Raw genomic sequence first — 24,515 nt, forward strand, 5'->3', positions numbered from 1 at the left:
GAATTTCTTAAGTCCTAAGGTATGACCAGTGTCAGGCGAATTTTCGTGCATGGGCAAAAAAACATGCATTTTGGAAATTTTGCGAGATGGCAAAAGATTTTCCTTTTAGTACATTTATTTCATTATTATTACTCGGTGCTTAAATGTATAATTACACTGTAACAAAGACATTCAAATAAAGTGTAAACAAATTTTGCTAATGTGACTGCACCGTTAGTGTTTTAAAGAAAGTCCAAAGTGGTCCAATGTTGTTTTAGGTTCTTTTGACTTTCATTGTAATAATAAAAACAGTTTAAACATTCTTCAAAATATTGTCTATTGTGTTCATACAGGTTTGGAACCTCACGAGGGTGAGTAAATGATAATGGATTGTGTATGTTTGGGTGAACTAAGCAGAAGTGCCGGATAACATTGAAATACATTTTCTGTTCTGTTGTGATATGCAAGCTAGGATGTTTTTAAACAATTGTCAGGCATAAAGGAGGTGATACTGGAGTTGAAGGACGACTTGGGTCAGAGACTCCATCACTTTTCTTATTTAAATTTTTTTTTTTAAACAGTGCCCTTCAAAGCTCAACAGATACACAGACACACGTACACACACAGAGGAAGCCTTGGCAGCAACACCAAACATTCCCGCGTGGATAAATATGTCCATTTATGCTTTGACTGGCTCAGTTCTGCTTCTATGATAGAGGGGGGATAGTCTTTTTAATATTGGACTCACATAATGTTTCTGTTGTGCTGTCTTGCCTAAGAGAAATCATATAAATGTGGGGGGAAATGCAAAGAACTGCACTCACTCGATAGTCTTACCATAATAAGGGAGTAATGATGTTGTAAATTGTGATGACTGCAGAATTATATGATTTATTTTCTATTATACATTGGATTTCTGTAAGAGATAGTTGTCATGATTGTTGTGATAGGCTGCAGACTGCCGAGAGCGAGGGAGAGTGAGTACGTGATGAGGGATTTTAAAACAGTCGTTTTATTATGGGAGAGAGAGGGAAAGGGAGAGAGCGAGAGATGCGATAACAGCGTTTGCCCTGTTCATATTTGACTCAGTGCTTGTCATTGAACACCGACAGACTCACACAGCGCAGGAAGAAAGTCCACGCATTAAGATCGACATTACAAGGTAAAATATTCATTTGTTTTCTAGATCGCTCGGGATGAATTTAACACGAGCTATCAAAGACAGAGCTTCTGTCTCCTTCATATTTTAGAGTCTCTTTTTTATTGCTGGGTTAAGGAATAAGCAGCCCAGTGCGCCGCACGAAGGATTTATTTGCAAATGTATTAATTTCAAATTAAGTATAGGCTACATGTAGCCTATATATTTTTGTGTTTGTTGCCTAATTTATTATTTTGGCTTTAAAGCGTTGTGAATAAGAAGAAACACCATCGTATTGTGTTCAGTTTGTGTCCGCTTGCATTTTTTTTTATTTTCCATCTAAAGTCCACTACGATTGTTTTTAACAATGTATAGATCATTCAACATATAGCTAGTCAATACAAAGTAGGCTACCGATGTTTCCCATTGACAATGTCCAAAAACTCAAGTAGACTACTCCTGACGGACTAACTGGGTGATGCATACATGCATGCTGTACTTCCTAAGCTATAAGTGGTGTGGTTGTGATATATGAGTTATTAAATACTGGACTCACTCTTGGGAAACGCGGACCTTCCACCTGGCTGGGCGCGCGAAGGAATTGAAGCAGATGGCGCGCGCACTTCTGTCTGTCACTGTTGAGGGATTCGCGAATCGCGGGGCAACAGCATACACGTTTACCGACACCCCGGTGTTCGCGGAGCACATATTAAACAGTTAGTTCACTGATGACACTCATTTGAGAACCTTATAATTTTTAAGTCGCAAATTAAGTAGCCTAAGTGTGGCTGCGCGTGAGCGAGCGCGTGGCGGCAATGCTGGATACCCTCTGCTGCTCGTGCCAAATATATACAAAGTGTCGTTTCTCCAGTATATTAATGGTGCGAATGCCCTTTAGTGTGCCAGACGTTGTTCTTTTCTCCCATTTTTTGTAATAATGATTACAGTTGGCTGTAGGTAGATTTGCTGCCGCTTTCATTACCCATTGCCATGGTTGCGTGACCGACATATTATGTTTTGGGGTTAAGTGTGCTTAAAAGGTCTGACCTCCCTGATTAAATCTTAACCCTCGAAAAAAATTCACAACAAAACTTCCAAACTACGAAAGCTAGAGTTAGTCAGAGGAGCCTACTAAATAAGTTTGAGGAGGTTACCATAGCAACAGCAGGCTGGTCCATCACTTTTCGTTACGGTATGGTACGGTATAATGGTACATCGATGGTAGCCTACATAAGTAACATAGGCTACAACAAAATAAAGTTTAATCTCTTGACTAAAGTAATTTCATATTTTGAAGACTTTCCTTGTGATTACCTAATATGTATCATCAGTAGCCTACTGGTTGAGTGTCTGTCACTTAAAGTCACCATGAAATCAAAATTCATCAGTATAAATTGCAGTATTTATTAAAAACTATTTATTCGTGCAAATTATTATTATTATTATTACTTATTAATTTCAAGTGCCCTCTTAATCTTTAATTGAAATAACTTCCCCTCTTGCAACAACATCCTTTCTCTGATGATGTTTAGCTACTGGTGCAAGGGTAGGAAGACCTGTCACTCAGATTGCCTCAAACCACAATCATCGATCCAATCAATTCCCGATGGACAAAATCAAGTCATGTCCTACATTTTTTTTCTTGTTTGAGAAGCCATTTCTCTTGGATATACAGTATTTAACTAGGGAAGAACAGATTATCTTAACTTCCGTTTCATGGCGACTTTAAATGTGTAATGTGCTTGCATATAAAAGTACTTTTTTTTTATTATAAATAATCTATTCTTATAGTAATCCTACTTATAGTAAGTCCAATAAGTAATTCATGGTGGATTTCCCAACATAATGGCTTTACACTGTTTTTCGCATCTTGACCAGCTGGACACAAAACTATTTACCCAAACAATGGAGTGAATTGTGGGCAGGACTAGCCTGTTAGTCCGACCACTGGCAAATGAAGGGAATGCATTTCTGTTTGTTGTTTCTAGAGGCAGAAAAGTTATACTTTACACGAATGAAGCAGGTAGCACAAGATAGAAGAGCTGAAAGGCATTTGTCCCTTGCTACACAGGGCCAAGAAAAATAATGAGCAGAGGAAGTAATTCTCACAAAAAAAACATTGGTATAAAAACGCACTTGAGGAGCAGAAAGGAAGCTTAAAGAAGGGCCAAAAAGAAGACATAACTTTTCAGTTTCTGCACTCTAAATGTGTTTCTTGTATTATGGGCTTATGAAGTCCATATACACACCTTTCTTAAATTTTTTTCCCATGTGGTCCTTCTTTCTTGTACAGTAATTGTCTGTGTGTGCCTTGAAATAAAATGCATTTTTCTCCTTTGATGATGTTGCTCTATCAAAGGGAACCAGATACAAAATGATTTTTTGTTGTTGTTTTTATGTGAGTATATGCAGATTTTTTTTTTTTTTTTTTTTTTGTGATGCACAAAATCCCTTTCAGCTTGGCTAAGCTTCAGCAAGGGGATGTTCACTGTTACAAAATGGGCCAGGCAGGAGGCAGCTTGCAATTCGGTTGAACACTCCTCTGATTTTATTTAACGCGACTCCAGCAATCTGTGTCAGCAAAAAGCTCGTAATTGTTTACACACAAGGAGCTCTTGCATTTATAAAGGGAGAAATGGAGAAGAAGAGATGGTGTGAGGAGGAAATGTGAAAGGCATCCATGTTGAGATAGAAAAGACATTGGCTCAATGACTTATGTTGGACAAAGGCTTTCCTTGCAAGAGACGGCAATAGAGAAATATGGTATTGTCACAGGGAAGACTGATTGACTCACAGCCTTAGGCATTACTTTAATTTACAATAGATGCAGCGATGAGCACATGCAAGGAGGAGAAGAAAAAGAATGAAAAGAAGTGAGGAATGGTGAGTGTAAATGTGTTTATGTTGTAAGATCCAAACCTGAAATATTTGCTGTCATAATTAAAGAAAAGGGCCCATTATACAACCTCTACACACCCTTAGCAATTTGGAAAGCAAGTGTTTCTGTTTCCACAGAAAAAAAAGGAAATTGTTCCTCTAAAGAGCTTCCATCTACAGCAGGCCATTGAGTAAAATGAAGTCGACAAGCTTTATCAGATAAGAGGCCCTCAGAGACTAAGTTAAAGTGAGTATTAAAGCTAACATGACGCTCTCTTTACCATCCTGAATCAGATTAGTATCATGCAGATTGTCTCTTTGGATACTAATGGCGCTTTTCCACTACACAGTACCAGCTCGCCTCGGCTCGGCTCGACTCGACTCTGTTTGGTTTTCCACTGTGTAAAAGTTGTACCTGTATCTGCTTTCGGGTACTTTTTTTCGTACCACCTCCGGCGAGGTTCTAAGCGAGCTGAGGCGAGCTAAGGCGATACTAAAATGTGACGTGAAAACAATGCCGACTGCTGATTGGTCAGAGAGAATCGTCACTATTCACTGCGTCATCATTGCACGCGCCAGATTGAGTATCCAGAATAACCCCGCCTTTTTAAAATAGTTTAGCCAGAGATGGTTACTAAACTTACTACTATTATTATGGCAACTCGAAAGAAGTCAAACGAGGAGGTGCAGACATTCCTTTGTTTGGTTGCCGAAGAGAGGATCCAGCGAGAGCTTGATGGGGCAACGAGGAACGAAAGGCGTCGCTATGACGACCGGATACTATTTGTGGCGATACTTTCTGCAATGGAAAACGGAACGAAAAGCGAGACGAGTCGAGGCGAGCCAAGGCGAGTCGAGTCTAGTCGAGCTGGTACTGGTAATGGAAAAGCGCCATAACAGACTGCTGTGCATCTTTCTGACATGGCACTTAGTGTCAGAAATGTTATAATTAGTTTTTTGTGTTCATTAGTGTAACATAACCAGCTAACTGAACACAAAAACCGTTTAACTGATGTTTTAAACCTTCTCTGAAAGAAACAGTGTCCCTCTGCAATTTGTTGTTGTGACTCAGGGTGATAACCTCCTTGGTTCACCATGAGAAAGAGTCAGGTGAAGGGAGCAAATGAGGTAATACTTTCTATCTCTCTGGCTTTTAGAGAGCTTGCTGTGATAAGTAAAAAGCTCATGTGCTGGTAGCAAGAATCTGCGTATTATTGTGATGCACTTCAAACAGTTTTATTATTTAGTAATTTTAATGTTTTTCTGAATATATTGTGGGAGCCAGAGGAGCTTTTCATGCCAAAGGCAGGAAGTGGTCTCCACTGATAGGCAGTAAGTGGGACTGTTGTATGCTGTTGAAGTGAAAAATAAAGTAGCGCTTTAAGAGCAATTGGCACTGAGAGTGAATATTCTCCTCTAGAAATTAAACTGAAAGAATTTATTCCCATGGACCTAACCACATTGGGGAATGATATGTGTCTGTCCATCCGTCCATCTATCCAACCAACCAATCATCCAGTCCCGGCGCCAGGACAAACGACTTGGGGGGGGGGGGGGGGGGGGGGGGGGGCTTTTACAATTATTATGGGGGCTTGCGGGGCGCGCGGTGGTGTACTGTTTCTCTCGTGCCCCATATAAAAAAAAGAGAATTATTTAGTGTTAAGTTAAACTAGTTAACACTAGTCTGCGGCGCGCTACGGCTGCGACACGGCTACCGGAGCTCATCGCGCCCACTCTAGTCAATGCTTGTGTTTACATCAACCGCGACGCGGCGTTTCAGAAGCATCCCGGAAGCGGCTCTCCGCACCGCTTCACTAAAGATAGGTGCTAAGTCTTTTTTCAACGGAAATACAAAAATAAATTGTTACAAAATAAAAGCAAAAAAAACCCTGGACATTTTTAAATAAACACCCTGTAAGGACTCCCAATTGTATTGCACACCAATATATCCTTGGTAGAAACCATAGACTGTAAGGTAGAAACCCAAAAATCAAGAAAAATCACATTGGACAGGCAAATCACATCGTCTCACGCATCCAGTCGCGTTGCTTCTGAAATGCTCCTGGTGTGAGTTGGCACCGCGTGGAGGACGGAATAAAATCTTGTCGGAGCCGTAATGCACTGCAGACGTGTGCAGTGTACAAAAGGGGTAAAGTCGAGAACAGTTCAGACGGTTCTCGTTTATAGTTATCTTATTCATAAGTGTTTAGAAAAACCCTGGACGAACGCTCAGTCACATAATCATCATTCAGATCACCGCTAGGGGCCCTTGACGCCGGGCCTGCAACCATCCATCCATTCAAATGCCCAGTGGTGTAGCGGATCGGCACACAGGGAACGTCCTGCAAACATGTGGGGCGCCACGATAACGGACAACATCGCCCTGGAACACATTTTCTATCAAGGGAGATTCTCGAGTTTGACTGTGGAACATCTCCGGTGTCTGATCATGAAAGAATTTCTTTATCCCAAACCTTGGTCCTTGTTCCCAGGTATCTTCTTAATGTTGCCAAATCCTTTTCAAGGCAAGTCATTTCACTCTGCTGCCATCCTGGCAACGACCCCAGGCAGCTATTTTGATTATTGTGATTAATACAACTCCTGTCTGCTTGAATGGGGAAAGACTGAAATCTCCAAAATTGTTTGCGCCTCAATAACATCAATTCAGCAGTAAAATCCGGCAAAAAGGGTATCATGCATTTTATGTCTTTGCGCAAATATTGAGTGTTGTGGTTTCTCCCATTCATTTATCTACAAGTAGGCTCCAGCACTCCTCTGAGACCGACATAAGATATAGAAGATGAATGGATTTATTTACAAGTGGTCCATCTCTTTCTCCTTACACTGTCTGCTGTGTAGCCTAATCTCACTGGGGCTGAGAATGAGGATGATCTGGTTGATTGGTTAATGCCATTCTAGCAGTCAGACAAACATTTGAATGACAACTATAAATCTGACACTATGATTAGTGCCACTCTGTAATACAGCTCTCAAACATCAGCTGCTCTACAAAGCGAGAAGTATAATCTATTTTGATGGTGTATTAAAATCCAATTGATTTCACAATCCCTTTGACACTAAGGCTACTCAAATCTTAAAGAAATATTCCAAGTTGAGTACAAGTTAATTACTTGTTAATAAAAAGTTGATTACCAAAAAAAAAAAAAAAACTACTTGACCTTTGTTTCCTTAAAAAAAAGCAGAGGCTTAAATCGATATTATCTGAGGGACTTACAAGGGCCTATTTTAGGAGTACTTAAAAGTAGAAATATGAAGTATATACTTTTATAAAAGCACTTACATGAACTATTCTGGTAACACTGTATTGATTGTAAAGCTGTTTAATGTTTATGACATTGCATTGTCTTGGCAACAGAGTTCTAAAACTGGATAGAATGTCATACAGAATTCACACTAAAATCATCTTAACACTAATATTGTTTGTTTTGTTAAATGTACTATTGAAACAGTGAGTGTTTTAAAGTTTATTGATTGTCCCCATTCTCCTCTTTGCCAGTACCTGTAACCCAGATTTGTGCTTCTTTTAAAGATGTGGAAATTAAGTATTGTAGTAATCAACATTATTACACGGTTTCTCTTAATTGAGTTTAACTTGCACTGAACCCGGAATATTCCTTTAATCTGGAATATTGCTGAGTTTTCATGCAGAGAGATGAGGACATTACAGAATCTCCATCGGTAGATCTCCAGATGTCTTGTACTGACAATATCTCTTTAGTGGCGTGTAATCTGCGCTTGACTATGAAAGTGAGTGTGTGATGTTTGCATTAGACTGAAGCCTCTCTCTACAAGTGTGTGAAAGTGAGATTTTTGTCTAGAAAAATGTGTGTGGTCATGAAAGAGACTAAAGTGTCGGAGCCCAACCCCTGACACGAACGTCCAACAGGAATTGTGAAAATCCTATTGTAAATTTGCCTACTCTTCGAAGATAATTGGCTTATTTTTGTGTTAAATTGGTCTGTTCTACAGGATGTTGAGTGGGTTTAACACGCTCTCACTGCAGACACAGTATGTCAGTTTCTGTGGGACTCAGACGGGTATTACATGCAGAATTATTGTATGACAATGATGGACTGATCGCTGTGGAGGGCCCGAAGCAGAGGAAGAATGTGCGATGGCACATGGACTGGCATCCGCTTTATCAGACAGACAAACAGATAGACAGACAGACAGACAGACAGATGTATTTCCCCTCACAGTAATGTAAAAAAACAGTAAAACAACAAATCACCAGTGAGATGGCTGCCTGGCTGGCTTTGGTGAATTTTAAATGTGAAATGTCATTTTCAGTTGCCATTTTGGCTCATATACAAGGATGGTTGAACTTCATCTTGTTTACTTGCTGTCAGTTGCTTGCTGTCCTCCTACAGAAACCCATGCCAGTCATGAACACAACCAAGTTACCATCAATTTACCTGGTCTTATTAGAAAATAAAAGATAAAAAAAATGTCTGTTGCATTTTTCCCCCTAGTTGAGATCGTATGCTAGCTACGGCTTGAGCATTTCAAATCCAATGTTCTAAACAAAGCATATAATAACCTCGACAACCAGCATTCTCCAGTGCCTGAAATCCCAATTATGTCACAATTGACTGAGTCAAACTTCCAGTGACCCTGACAATCATCTTTCCTCACCTCGTGTTGAGTTTCAGACATCCGTCTCAAAATCTTTCCAATTTGCAGTCGAATGGAAATGTTGTCTCGATATGTACCTTAATCATTATCTCAACATCAAACGAACAGAGCAGGCCTCAGTTTATGGCTTTGAAGATTTTTTTCTCATCAGTCTTGTGCCTCACGGAGCCTCTAGATAAGTGTGTGTGTTCTCAAGCACACTTTAACCATTTACGGAATATTTCAGTTCAATACAACTTAATCTCAATCGACAGTACTTGTGGCATAATTTTGATTAACACAAAAATTGCTTTTCACATGCCCCCCTTTGGTAATCAGTGAGTCACTTACAATGGAAGTAAATGGCAAGCATATGTAAATGTTAAAATACATACTTTTTCAATAGTATAGCATCAAGATACGTGAGATACTTGAGATACAAGATACTACAAGATACAAAAAAGGGAAAAGTCAAAATAATTTCCATAATCAACATTACACCACAAATTCTGTCAACTGAGCTCAGCTTATACTGAACCTGGAATATTTCTTTCAATGCAGTGAAATTCAAAAAAAAAAAAAAATGAGGCCTGAGCTCAGATAGTTAACATCAAGAGCCTCCAGGCACAGTGTATCCCGTGTACACACTGACACTGGCAAATGAGAGATGAGTTTGTCAGCAGTTGCAGCTGCTTGCAGGGATAGAATTAGACGACAGCTTTTATGAATGCAAGAGTTCCGTAAACAAAAGTAGAGAAGGACAGTATTAAAATAAAACTTCTCATTGCAAAATGAATTTGGTTTGCTTGATTTCCACAGACAAGTTAAGCAGAGATATTTATTTAGCAGATAAAGGAGCAATAAATGACAGTAGATGCTGTAGAGTGTTGCTTGTTGAACCAACATCGTTCTTCTAGGGGTGTCCAATCCTGTCCCATGAGGGCCAAAATCCTACACAGTTTAACTCCAACCAGCTTCAACACACTTGCCTGGAAGTTTCTACCAAAGCCACTTGAATGGAAGCCTCCAAGGTTAGCAAAAAACTGTAACCTGCTAATGTAACATTTTAATTTTTGCATAACAAACAATTTTTGATATATAACACGGGTTATTGGCTCTGTCTAAAAAAAATGTTTTAAATATATTTTTCAAAAAATATATTTTACATATCTAATAAATTTAAGCCTAACAAAGCACTATTTAAAGGAACAATATGCAAGGATTTTTCGCCACCAGGGGTCGCTAACCTCTTACAATAACAAAGGCGTATACTGATGACGTATATTCCACATTAAGCTGAATTGTGGATCTTGTCGTCAAGCTGATGGATCTTTTATGGATGAGTGAATACATTAATGTTTTTAACATGATAGTGGTATGAAGCAGGGCGCGATTGCTAGACGTATTCCAGCGCCACACGCAATGCGAGTCCCGCGGATATAAAAGAATAAGGACATTTCATTCTACCGAACTACACGCAAGTGCTGGATTAATACTCCCACAGGTCAGTTTATTAGACGAATCAAACTTGAGGTAACGCAGCGCTGTTTCACTTGCTCTAACAGTTACACTATCACACTAAACGGCATTTGAGTGTGTTGAATGTTGTTAGTTAGGTTGTGTGTTGGCTGTATGAGACTAAGTACGTTAAGCTAGATCAACATTAGGATAACATACAGATCATATTCTAACATTTCATCATGTTGAACTAAATAACATTGATTAACATTGATAACATTTGTTTTATGTACATTTGCTCACCTGTCTAAAAGTACATGCAACACTCGCGTCTCTGTCAAGTCGAAGTTAGTCGCGGACGTGGAGCTCTCGGCATCTCAAAAGATGTTGATCTTCGTTTTAGTCCTCTATTTGTCTCAAAGTCTGCTTGCCATGGTCCAAAATGTTTGAACAAAACAACAACAGCGTGAGCGTCCTGCTAGGCATAACGGGCCAGTTGTCAACGTCTGTCGCCATGGTTACTATGGCAGTACGAGGTCAAACCTGGCGGAAACCGAGGGTAACGCGGATATGACGTCATTGACTGGCGACTCCTCACCCCTGATCACACGCCCCGTTTCCTTGGTTAAAATCGCAATTTTCTCACGATTTACAAATTGTTTGAAACATTTGGGATATTGTAAGTAATCAACTAAACACAATATACAACATTGGCCTAGTGGTTTTTGGATATTTTACTCTAAAAATCCTACATATTGTACCTTTAAATTTATAACATCAGTCAAATGCAAAATTCTAAATCTACTCGCTTTAGCACTTTAATTGAAAATGTCTAAAATGTCTGTACTGACTACAGATCTGTATAAATAATTCCTAAGGTTTGGTACAAGATCAAAATTAATGATCTACATTTCTCTTGATATTGTTCCTTAGGTGTTTTAGAATTCTGTTGCTTTTACTTACAGACGGTTATACATATGGCGGCTGTGAGGATAAAAATGACGTGACTGAAACTGAAACAGATGAATGTAATGGGTACTTGGAGGGGCTGAAAAATAAAAGGGCTTGTTGGCATAGACATGAAAGTTGTTGCAGAGGCGGAGTAAAAGTTTAATGAAAGATTATGAAAACATTCAGTTTTTAATAACATGCACTGAGGAACATGTATATATAGAAAATAAGGTTCATTTTGTTTTCATGTTTTAAAGCAGGTGTATCACTACATTTAAGTAAAAAGTTGATAATTTAGAAGCTCAAAGATCCAAGTCAGTAATTTTACATTTGTTTCCCAACATTATTAGCGAGCATTAGTACAACAGAGTTTCTGTGCTATTATATGGTCTTCTGTTTTTCAGTGTACAAAACCACAAATGCGTCACCCACGCTATTGTTTAACAGTGTGTTTAAGTACCAGCAACCCCCCTCCTTAACCACTTTTTTCAATTTGATGTAGAAAATGTGCCTAGTCAGTTTGTGTGTGTGTGTGTGTGTGTGTGTGTGTGAGAGGATTTATTCCTACAGTTCTGTTTACCAGTGTGAATGATTATCCTCGTTTGTTAGAGTATGACTCTGATTATGTGAGTCTCCAGTGGAGAGAGAGAGAGACTGAGATTCTAATAACCAGAAGAGGAGTGTTGTGAACCTGGTTCATTGGAAGCATAATTAATGGAGTGCGGTTCAGTTGTCATGCGTGATATTTCAGCTCTGGATATACTTGAGGAACTCTTTTGATGAATAGGCAATTAGAGAGAGCCCCCCTATGTCTGCTGCCTGACTGATCTCCTTTTAACCGTATTTCTGTTTCTCTGATACAATGCAAAATGAATCATCAATACCTGGGTCCAGGGAACGCTGAGCCTGTGATTTTAATTGTAATAGGGTGTCGCGAACTGCTGGTAAATTTATATATTTTTATGTGTGTGTGTTTCTGGCCCTTGATTACATTTGCAGTGAATTATCTCCCATCAATAAATGCGCATTTCAAATTTTTATACCTGAATAATTCTTGGATCTGATTCAATGTTGATGTCTCTAGGTTGCTGTGTTTAATGCTAATGTTTTATCGCTTGCCAAAGTTTGGCAGAGTCTTAATTGAGTCTTTTTTTCTTCCTTTTTCAGATGCATTAATCCTGTCTCACAATCCAGTATTTTCCTTTTTCCCCCCCTCAGATTGATTCTTATTAAAAAGGCTCATCACTCACTTCAATTAGAGAAGGGGGGTGGTGGGTTTGATTTTCAATAGCAGGCTTAAATCTTGTTTCTTGCTTCTTCTTTTTTTTTTAGGCCTTAATCGTAAAAGTGTTATATTATACATAATTGATGATCCTGCTTGGAAAAGAGGAACGCAATAAACAGCCGCCTCCTAGATGTTCAAAGGAGAAATCTGCTTGCGTTCTTCTATATTGTGCGTTCCACTGAGACAGGGACAGATTCAAACAGAGAGAGAGGGGATAAAGTCAATGAGTTGTTTGAACTTTTGTGGGGAAACGAAAAAGCCCCACAATGCTCAAGCCAGCCGGTCGAATGGCATACTCATGTGACGCGTACATTCCTCTATCCGCCATGCTCAGTAATTCACTCAGTAATGCCATTTCAGTTTCCTCAGACACTGAAGCTGATAGAATGATGGAGATGGTAGACTGAAGCTCAAGGGGCAAATCCCATCAGCCTTTGCTGCTGCTGTGGTGATGGGGCCAGTGATGGACTCACCAACAGTAATTGCAATTGTTTTATTGTGGTGAAGGTAGAAGAATAGTGATATTATTTTACTGTGTGGAGCATCTTGTCTTACAGAGGTGAAATACAGCAACTACACAACACTGAAACGTTTTGTCTGAATCTGAGTTTAGATGAGCCAAACCTGTCTGCTGCAGGACAGATCATAGAACAGGGGTTCCCAAATATTCCTAGGATATAATATCCAAATGTAAAATAGATTCTAATAATGAAACATATGTAGGATATTTCTTGGTGTCACAGCAAGTAAGAAAAAGCTAATTGATTGAAGTAATGATGCATTCACATGGAAGTTGGAGTCATGTGTTGATTCACTAGTCATTCTGAATGATTCATTAGTTCATTTATTGAAGGTTTCATCAGACTGATTCAAACCTGTATGTACTAGTTTGTGAGACAAAATCATAAAAAAAAAAAAAAAAACAGTTGTTTGCTTGTGAATCGGACTACACAATTCGTACTGATATGTTTTTGTTTGCAGCTGGTTATGAGCTCCATTTCTTCAAGGGATAGTTCACTCAAAAAGGAAAATTCTATCACCATACTGTCATTCCAAACCTGTATGACATTCTTGCTTCTATAGAATACAAAAAAAGGTATTTTGAATAATGTTGGTAAGAAAACAGTTTTGGCTTCCGTTGATTTGCATTTTTTTGTCCACTCCATCGAAGTCCATAGGAACCTTTACAGTTTACTTACCAACATTATTCAAAATATCTTCTATTGTGTTCCACAGAAAAAGAGAAAGTCATACAGGTCTGGAATGAGGATGAGTAAATGATTACAATATTTTTAGGGTTTACCATTCCTTTAAAAGCACTGCAGGCACTGTGCCCACCAATGAACTTACTAATTGCATTTGAGAACTTACATTTTTCATATTTCGCACATGAACGCACCAAAATTCTAACACTTTGCACGGCCCACAGTTTGAAAACCACTGGTATAAGAGACCCCATGCGGTTCTAACTAAATTCTGTCTGCAGTGTTTTGCCTTTGCAAGTTAAATGCACAATCACAGACTCAGAATCACAGATGATTTTTATTTGCTTGCAAATGGCCTAGACTTTAAAGGTTTGATTGATCCATCTTACCTGGTAGTTTGGCGTGGCAAATATTTTTATGATGGGTCATAAGCGTGGAGCGCTGCAGTGACCTTAATCTGGGGAAGGTCTTGAATTTTGAGTGCTTCTTTGTCGTTTTCCACCATCGTCTTCAATTTCCAGGATGCTGAGTATGAATGACTTCATGTAGAGAGAAAATCTTGTGCTTGTTGACTCAAAGATCTAGTAATCGCAAAGCATTGGTTTCCTTAGTACATAGCCTTCTGATTCTCCGCTATTTATACAGAACATAATATCAGAATCAGAGAACACCAGCGGTTATGTACACAGTTGCGTACACAGAAAGCTCTGTCCAAATCACTCGAGGGTGAAATTTGCTCAGAACTAATACATCACAGAGAGTTTCAATATCATTTCCATCAACTCTAATGCCACACAAACGCACGCTCATTGGAATTCTTTCCCATTTGAGATCGGAAAACTCTTATCGATCTCATCAGTGCAATAAAAGCTGCTAAATGCAATGCAATACACATATTCTCCCACAAGCTACATGTTGAAAGGACTATTTAAACATCTCCCTGGGGCCCAGGTATGAGCTGTTTGAATAAACAGGCTTTATAGAGAATGCCATTGACTCGTATAACAAATACACTACATGGCCTAAAGTACTGTATGTTTGACAACTTCTTCTAATGAATGGGTTCTCTATATGTATGCATAATGTGTATACACTATAAGTCAAAAGATTGGAATAATTAAGACTATTTTTTAATGGTAAAAAAAGGCTCTTATGCTCACCAAGGCTGCATTTATTTGATCAAAAATACAGTAAAAACACTAATATTGTGAAATATTGTTACAATATAAAATAACTGTGTTCTATTTGAATATATTTTAAAATGTAATTTATTCCTGTGATGGCAAATCAGAATTTTCAGCAGTCATTACTTCATTGTTACATGATCCTTCAGAAATCATTCTAATATGCATTTATTTATCAAATAAATGCATCCTTGGTGAAACTCTTAATTAATCCAAACCTTTCATCTGTATATAATATTATATTTCATTTCATATATACTGTATATATATGGTTGACTGATGAAAACTTGCATTCCTTTATTCCAAAAGATTCCTTTCTGAGATTTCTGTCAGATTTTAACCCTTTTTGTATGTATTATGCATTAGTTGGGTCATGAATGTTCAGTGGGCATTTCATGGGCAATTGTGCATGCTGTGTCAGGCTGAGACTTACCATTTTTGTTTATATTGACCACATTTAAATTTCTTAAAAACATTTTTTAATATTAGGTAATTTTTATAACTACAAATATGCATGGAGTTGAGATAAATCATAGTGCTCCATAAAGTACCACTGTAATTTCCTTGACTGGCCAAACACCCCCACTATAGTCAAGAGATCAACACACTTTAAGCATGTCATTTGGAAATCGACCATTTAGTTGCTCTCATATTTTAAGGTCTGACATAATAACATCTTGCCTTTTGCTGTTCTCTTTTTTGCATGCAGCCTAAAACTATAACTCTCGACCCTGAAAATGGACCCATGGCTACATGCTAAAGTTCAAGTGCTGAGGATTTGCCAATTGCTAAAAACAGACTTCAGGATTATTGTTGGATTAAACGTTTTTTACTGCAAGTAGGCAACGTTTGCAAAGACTTAAAGTCAGAAATAAAACTCATCCCACGTGCGAATGAGTTAAAATTAGCGTTTGCCTTAGCATTACAATTTTGACACTAAGGTAATGCAAGTATTGTTGTCTCTTGCTTGTGATGTTTCTCATTTGTATGTTGCTTTAGGTAAAACACATCTGCTAAATGACTAGATGTAATTGCAAATGTGAGTAAACTGTAGAGCCTGCATTTGAACATTAAAGCTGCAGCCTGATTTGGTTAAAACTGCCTTTGGAGCAGGGTTAGTTTGAGCTGCAGTCCTGAAATAGAGAAATAGACCTGTCCTCCTGTCCAGTCAGACGTGAAATCACTAGACTCCTCTCTCCAGCCCCTGCCAGCCAATAACCAATATCCTAGTCAAAGCTGAGAGCCAAAACTTGTTCCTATCACATGACAATTTTTTATGAGTAACATCTGCACATGTCCACGTAACATTGCACACATGCACATCTGTGCGCATGTGGAAAGGACATTGTGCGGCAGATGTGGGTTGGTAGGTGTGTGGGTCTGACAGATCTGGGTAAAGAGTCTTGCATTGCATTGTGTCCTGTCATCTGTCGTTTTCCACATGTTGACTGCTGCATCTACAGCTGTTCTGTCAAAAGCACGAGTGACACCAGACCATGGCTGTCATCACCAGGAAAAAAGAGTGAATCAGAGTATGGAGAAAGAAAGGGAACAGAGATGGAAGTGAGGGAAGGAAAAGAGCAGCTGAGATTTTATGACACATTGTTGGGGGAGTTTTGGTTAAGAGCCAGACGGTTGTGACAATATAAGTGTGCGTAAGACAGCTGTTTTGCGAACAGAGTTCTTGATCATGGTATATGTATATGCTGTATATAAATATTAGGGCTGTCAATCGATTAAACATTTTGCGAATTACATATACATATTAATTAAATTAATCACATGGAATATACATATTTGCTGAATGATTTTTGGGGAAAAGACATTGGGATGGGATTATGTACAGCAATGGCATTTTATACTTTACATAAATTCTAAATATTTTTAAATTTAGTGTATCATTTTTTTTAACAATGAATTAAAAACTATTAACATTAACATTGTTTTAATTATTTTTGCAACATTTTACATATTAATCAAATTAATTGCATACATATGATCTATATTTTGATATATTTTTAATGTGTTTTTAAAGTATATTTTTTAAATTGTATGATTTTACAACTTTTTTTTACCATTAACATGGTTTTAATTATTTAACATTAGTTTTAAGGTGTTTTAACAAATTACAGTTTAAATTATAAACTAAAAGCTAAAAGTGTATAATAAATTATATATATATATATATATATATATATATATAATTTAACTTTTAAGTTTAATTTAATTTTTAAAAAAAATTAAATTAATGTGTTAATTGACAGCTCTAATATTAAGAATGCAGTAACAGCTCTTACCTAGTCTCTGTTCCCTTTCACTCTTTTCTTTTTAGTTACCGGTTTCTTCTTTTTTTCCATCTCATTCTTGGATTGTCACCAGCACTGCGTCTTCTTTCATAACTGGTCTCTGGACACTCATTCACATTTATCTTATTATCCGCATCAATTCTGAATAGTCTCAAAGCCTAACTTCCCTTTTTCTACGTAATATTCCTTTCAGTAGTTCAATACCGCTGCTCAAAGTAATTACCCAGGACCATCTCCATCTCCATCTATCTTTTTCTCTACTCTTTTTCATCAGACTTCAGCATGGTTCTCTATCGTAACCTTTGATCTGCTGGCTAAACTGTGTCTGACGTTTCATCACAACACTATCGAGTGGTTTATTTTCGTTTGCGTGACGGTTTGCACGAAAACTCACTCCAGGCCTGTGCTGCCAACACGCCTCGAGGCCAAAGAAAAGAGAAATAAAAGCTAATTTCTGCCTGATTCATCATGTGAAGATTGCCCTGCATTTATTGATAATTGCTTTTTTCCGTTTAAAAGGATGGCGTTAAAATGTCAATCGAGTAAACTCTGAGAAACGCAGCTGTCGCTGCAATTAACTTCTCGCTTTCCTTAATGAAAGGATTAATCCACTGGCAAATCTCTCGGGTCTTTACACACATCTATTCATTTCTCTGTCAGCAGCATAAAGCCGACCCGTGTGGTGAAAAATAGGACTATCTGTAGCTCGTGCCAAAAGCGGCATTCAGCTTCGCGGTTTGATGTCGCTTCAACTTTGGCCTCTTAGCTTTATGCCCATTGACTATTAACCATAGCCGCTCTGTCACAGCTTCCTGACGATGTGTCTCTGCTTATCTGCCGCCTTAACACGGTGCTGCTTTCCCACACTTCAGCCCAGAGCTTCCTTCTCCGTCATAGCGGGACGTCTTCCTGCTCTTGTCTCTAACCTTCAACAAACATACAGCTAGGCAAACACAAGTTCACGAATGAATGCTTTCTGTCGTGAGTAGTCTAAAGTTCACGTGTTCCTAGTTCCACGCACTTGATCAATTTCTAATGTCACTCGAGGGAGAGCGAGAAGGGCCTTGGGCGATCGATCACCTCATTGATCCGGTTTTCTTTTCATCAAACCGTGAAAAAACACACACACACACACACACACACACACACACACACACACACACACACACACACACATACACACACACACACACACACACACAGACACACACACACACACACACACACACACACACACACACACACACACACACACACACACACACACACACACACACACACACACACACACACACACACACACACACACACACACAGGTTAACCTGATAAATCAGACACTTGGCAAATGTCAATCAGTCATAGTTTTTTAGTTAATCCATTGATCAAAGCTCAAGACTTTATGGCTCTCATTTCAGCAAAGCTGTTCTGCCTGTATCGGATAGCGTCTGTTGAGGTTCAATACTCTGAGACCGGAGTGATTCATTATAGACAGCGCTGTAACTCCAGAGATGTCTGCCGTACATGAGGGCCGGGGTTGAGGTAGGCTATTCGGTGTCTGTCAGTAAATCATTTTCAGACTGGCATTCTGTATTGTTACTGAACAAACTTTGCAGGTTTTTGCCCTAGTGGGGATCGAACCAAATCTTTTATGCATTAAAATCATTTGTGTCCTAACTGTCATCATCCTCTAACCTGAAGAAGAGACAAAACATTGTTGGAGATTTGGGCTTCTTTACAATTTTACCACAGAGATTGAATTTGGCATGTTGTTTAGTGATTAAAATATATGCAAATGCTGGCATGCTGAATGACACAACAAACTTACTTCTACGAGTCTTTCTTGTAGGACTAACACATAAGCTTCCTTTTTCACCTGATATTTGACATAAATTATGATAATTCAAGGACCCTGGTCATCATGAGCGTCTCTGCGCCAATCAGAGTCAATTTCCCCTCACTGCCACAGTTGATATCAGTAGATTTGCATTTCTCTGAAGTATTGCACGAGCCCTGAAGTCACAAACTAACCCACACTAAATGTTGCAGATCATAAGAACCTAGTTGCTTATATCCATCACATACACTCAGAAGTATGGTTGCTTGCTATATGTGGCATCACGATGTTTTGATCCAGAACAGGTGGTGACAAATCTTGACACCTCGTGCATGCGAGTGCTTCTCCGATCATCTTTTATGCACCACTTTTCTCTAAAACAGAGTGTAGCAGTCTTATCTTCTCTCAGAGTGAACTCTTTAATGCCAACTCATTCACTGGGCATCTCTCCACTTTTACTTAGGTTACAGGGTAGCTGTCTGTCTAGAAAGAATGGAACACTATTTCTGGAGCTTTTAGGTCACCGTCTCTAAATTGTGTGGGTTTAGGGTGCCTTCTATTTAGAGCACATCCCTGACTGCAGGATTTCTAGGTTGATACAGTTTAGCTCTTAGCCTGAACATGCTGATCTAAGCCTGATTTATAGTAGCATAGGGAAGTTATTCTTTTGAGGGACGTTTCAAAGCATCGATCATTCTACTTTCTGGGACCTGAGGATGTGCAGCTGGAGGGAACCCAGAGACAGTGGAGATGTTCTCACTTACAACTGTCACCTCTGGTGCTTCTGACTCGAGAGTCGAGACAGAGTGAGATAGAAAAAAATGCTTGTGTGTGCATATACATGTATTTGTCACCCATACGTTATGCAGTCCAACTGGTTAAAGGAAAGTGCGCACTACAAGATTAAAGCTTGTTGTTGCTTGATGTTTTAAGCAGAGATAATCATGCTTTTCTACTCATTAGATCATTAATTGATTCCTCATGGCTGATAACTGGCAAAAAAGTTAAAAGCATGTTTCTAACATTACTTTTTATCATTAATGATTTGTCAACAATATTAAAACACCAACAATAATAATACTAACAATAACAACTATTAAAATAATTATTAAAATAACACATAAGTATTATTAATGTTATTATTATTATTAAGATCATGTTCTAAATAACACTTTTTATCATAACTGATTTTTTTAACAACAATAATAAATATTATATTATTATTATTATTAGAATGTTTTTTTTATTATTTTATCATAATTGAGATTTTCAACAATATATATTAATATTAATTATTAATATAAATACTATTAGAATAACACATTATTACAATTGTCATTAATAATAAAAACAATAATTATATTTATAAATATTATTATTCCATATATTATTACTTTTACTATTAACATTAATTTGTCAATATATAGTAATGAGAATTGTTATTAAAATACTATTTAAGTAACACATCATCATTATCATTGATAATATAATAATATTTAAAAAGTCTGTGAGAAGTGCACACTGTCCTGTGTATGTCAGTTTTTCTTGAGAAAGAATGTCAGGAACAAAAGGAGCATCAACACAACTGCTTTCAAATATGTGCAGAATGATTTGTGTGTTTTACCTTTCTGTAACCACAGTTTGCATTTTTATTTATTTAATTTTTTAAAGTACAAGTTTAAATAATTTTCTATGGTAATTGACATTTATCACAGACATGATGAAAGCTGAACTTGTCCTGAACTTCATTTGTATTGTATACATAACAGTAGCTGGAGCGTACTACTTGTACGACTATGCAAAGTGAAGGTTTTAATTTATGATTGTGTAACTAACTTGGCCTGTCCTCTACACTTAACCGTGCCCTTCTCCTTCATTCAAACAACGTTCTTCTTTCTTCAGTCTAACTCAAACTCTTTATCTGTCTGCCCTTGCTAAAGTCATACATCCCTTCACCCGATTTAATTTCAAATCAAGTTCTGCTTTATTGGCATGATGGGAAATGAACACAGTTAGCTAAGGGGAATGAAAGAGCATGCTTTTACGCACGCTCGTAACTCCTTCATTTTCTCTTTCTTTTTGGTCTCTCTGTGTCCCTTCCACACACACACACACACACACACACACACACACACACACACACACACACACACACACACACACACACACACACACACACACACACACACACACACACACAGTAGAAAACCTCATTCTCACGCCTGAATGATTTGCCTTCTTCGTTCTCTCTGCTCCGTTCCTTCTGTGTGGAAAAAAAAGAGCTTGGCGCGGCTGCAGTAGATATAAACTAATGACCGCCTGATTAATTCATTAGCCTGACACCCTCCTTACTCTTTCATGTGGGCAAACCCATTTACCTATCACTACTTCAATCCAAAAGCAGGGCATTCTGGGAAAAAAATAGCCCTCTCTCTATGAAATTGCTTGAAGAGTGCAGCTCCCCCCATTTGCTTAAGTTTTTCCTCTTAAAACAGGAAGTTAGGATAGGACCAATTGAAGGGCTCTTTTTTTAAAACCATAATTAGTTTTCAACATAGGCTCATTGGACAAACACACCTCTACCTACATTTTGCCAAAACTCCAAAAATGTAACTACCTCTAGAAAGTGAAATTACCACTGAGTAGAGGCAATACAATGCCAATGATTTTTTCCCCCTTTTCACTCATATTATGATTACAGGGGCAAATTATTTACTAAAACTTGGGTTCCTTGCACAATACTATGTGACCTCAAAACATGTTTACCATACATTTTGACATTTACATTACACAACTTGCTTTGTGGCTGTTCTAAGTATTGCACTTCCAATGGAGAATGCTCGGGGTACGATTCTCGATAAACATGAGTCACGATAAAAGAGCTAAAAGATTTGGTGAAACAAGCTAAAATGGCATGGTTGCTTCAGCAAATGTTTTTTTTATGTTTGCTTTATTCACACTATCAGTTAGCTTTGGTGTACTGTATGTGGTATGTTATTTTCAAATACAAAAGAGCAATAACATTTTAGCTCTACTCACTGGACATATTTTATTTCCAAACTGCGATGATACGTACTAAAACATTGCCAGATTCCTATTCAGTTGTTTTGAATAAAACTTAAAGCAACACCAAGTAACTTTTCATCTGCGGTCGCCCTACAGGTTGGAAGCGGAACTGTCCATTACCACTGTCGTAAATAATTTAGCCAACTGCAGCCTACTGTCGCACGCGCACACACATGCTCTCTGTTTATCCAGCACCGGCTTTGGAATCAACAATGGCCACAGACAAGGTAGAGTATGATGCATGATTTTATGAAAGTGTGATGTATTGCGACATCAAAAACGAGCAATTGTAGCAATTGTAACACTTGCCGTAAAGCAAGTCAAATTAGTAGTTTTCTTATGACTCATTAGAACTACAGAAACGCGACCCGATCTGGCAATCTTACATAGCATGGATATATCAGATAAAGGACCGCAAAGCTGTGGCATAAGTGCATTTCACCATGTCACGACTTGATGAACCACTGAAACGATTTTGGAAACATTATTTTAAGGTACAAAATCTTACTTAGGGTTGCTTTAACATGCTTTTAGCACCACTCACTGGACATTTTACTTCGAAAGTGTCGCAAAATGTGCAAGAAGCCATGTAATATTTTGCAGAAATGTCACCATGGGCACATTTTTCAAACGATCCTGGGTTAATAATCTTTATCAGGCTTTAATCGTCACAACCATGAATCTTCTTCTACATGCGAGCCGGCTGCAGGTGAGGGAGGGACTTATTTTAGAGAGCCTTTGATTGGAAAAAAAATTGTAGTGCAGGATGAGTCATTAATATTTTTTGTCCATTTCACAGGAAGTTTTTAATGCATTTTTCTAGGAATCTTTTTGTTTGTTTGTTTTTTCAACGGTTTTTTTTGCCTGCTACAGACTGTGCGATTTCAGCAATCCTATAAGATCATTACAAATCACACTGTATAACATGGATCTAATAAACTTGGGTACGACATGTATGTAGACTGTACGATGATGACACATATTAAATCATAAGCTACGACATAAGATAGTATAGTAGAATAAAAACGTCATCCATATGCACTAGTGGTGAACAAATAGAGCAAAATGAATCACACTAGCAATTTAGCTGAAAAAAGAGGAAGCGAAAGAGGCAATTTGTTAGGGAAAAGAACATGCACATGCAAAGAAAATTTGACATGCAAATCTTGCAAATGGAGTTTTATGTCGTGTTGATCAATATGCTATTTCATGTTGTATTTTTATTGGCTTGTCAGTAGACATAGGTCGTAGCAACAAACACACTATAAGATGATCATGCTAAACTTCTGAGACTGTCCGAAAATTATCGCAGGCTATCTTTGGTCGCAAGACCGTGACAACGTCAGTCTTTGAACCTCTCACTATACGATGTAGGACCTCCGTTTAGAAGCCACTATACAGAAGTCTTCACGATTGATCATCTTTCATCTGGGATAGCTCAAAATCGTACAATGTGTGCCAGGCATTAGAAGTAAATAGTATTAGCATCAAAGCTAACAGACATAAGCTACAAAACACATTTTTTGTTTTTTTGATGGGGCTTTAAAACTGTTCACACAGAGGTATTCTTGATAGTAAACTTTTAGAAAAAAGTACAATCTTAACCCCCCTCCCCCCACCTCTCTTCCCTTTCACGTTATGAATCTCGGTACAAATCTAATATCAAGGCTCATTATGATTTTGTGTTATTTATTTTCCAGCTGGGATAGTTGGCTGAAGAAAGCTGGTTTCTCTGATACATAGTTTAAAAAAAACACCCCTTGCTAATTTAATGAGCCTCATTTCACCTTCCCGTTGTGAGATGGAGCACCGTGATCTGATTGGCCGTTTGGCTACCTGCTGACACATGATTGGTTGGAGGTATTAGCATGCGTGAGAGTGGCTTGGCTGTGTCACCAGGGTCAGAAGTTGAGGGGTGAGAGAGTATACCAAATGCCGTTCAAGCTTCCGAACGGAAGGACGATGCTATGTGCAGGATGAGATGACGGAAATGTACCGCCTGCCCTAAAGAGAGCGAAGGAGGAAAAAAAAGAGGAGCTGAAGCGTGCAGAGATTAAGACGGTCTGAGAGACACAGAGTGAGAAAGCGAGACCAAGAAAGAGCGGTTTAAAGTAAACACTAGGCTCAGCAAAGCAAAAACTCACAGAAAAGAGAGAACGGAAAAAGAAAAATGAAAGAATCCCTAGAGCTAGTCTTAGTCTGGAAGAAAGAGATAGTGCAGCAGATGGGTGAGAGCGATAGAGGGACAGATGGATAATTAGATAGATAGATGAATGCTGAGAGATGGCGATGCCGAGATTGAGATGAAAGTTAGTCCAGCGGGGGCTCTGGTAGGGGGAATTGTTAAAGTGGGCTATAATGCTGGCTGTCAGTAAAAGGGACCCTGCATCTTTTAGCAGCCTGGGCCGGTTCTGTTCCTGCCACACATACCGGGCTATTTTTAATAGAATTAAGCTCGTCTCGTTATCAGTGGAGCGGTGAGCAAAGAGTGAGGAGAGATTGAAACAGCGATTTCCAATTTGAGATTGTGTCACACACATCTCCCTGCACTGAGATAACATCGGTGAATCAACCACCATCATCATCTCTCTCTCTC

The 24,515-nt window shown here is 38.4% G+C and overlaps 1 protein-coding gene across 2 annotated transcripts in view; it reads left to right on the forward strand.

Moving 5' to 3' along the window:
• Positions 1-996: 996 nt before the first annotated feature.
• The window catches only part of cdh24b (cadherin 24, type 2b), a 143,350-nt gene continuing 119,831 nt past the window's right edge, over positions 997-24,515 (forward strand). For both annotated transcript variants that reach the window (XM_077232827.1, XM_077232833.1), the window contains exon 1: positions 997-1,141. The gene's annotated coding sequence lies outside the window, so the exon portion shown is untranslated. The remainder of the gene's footprint in view (positions 1,142-24,515) is intronic.

The sequence above is a fragment of the Siphateles boraxobius genome, unplaced genomic scaffold (genome assembly GCF_051911475.1).
Source record: "Siphateles boraxobius isolate OS27281-9 unplaced genomic scaffold, OSU_SipBor_1 1, whole genome shotgun sequence".
In the NCBI taxonomy this organism is placed as follows: Eukaryota; Metazoa; Chordata; class Actinopteri; order Cypriniformes; family Leuciscidae; genus Siphateles; species Siphateles boraxobius.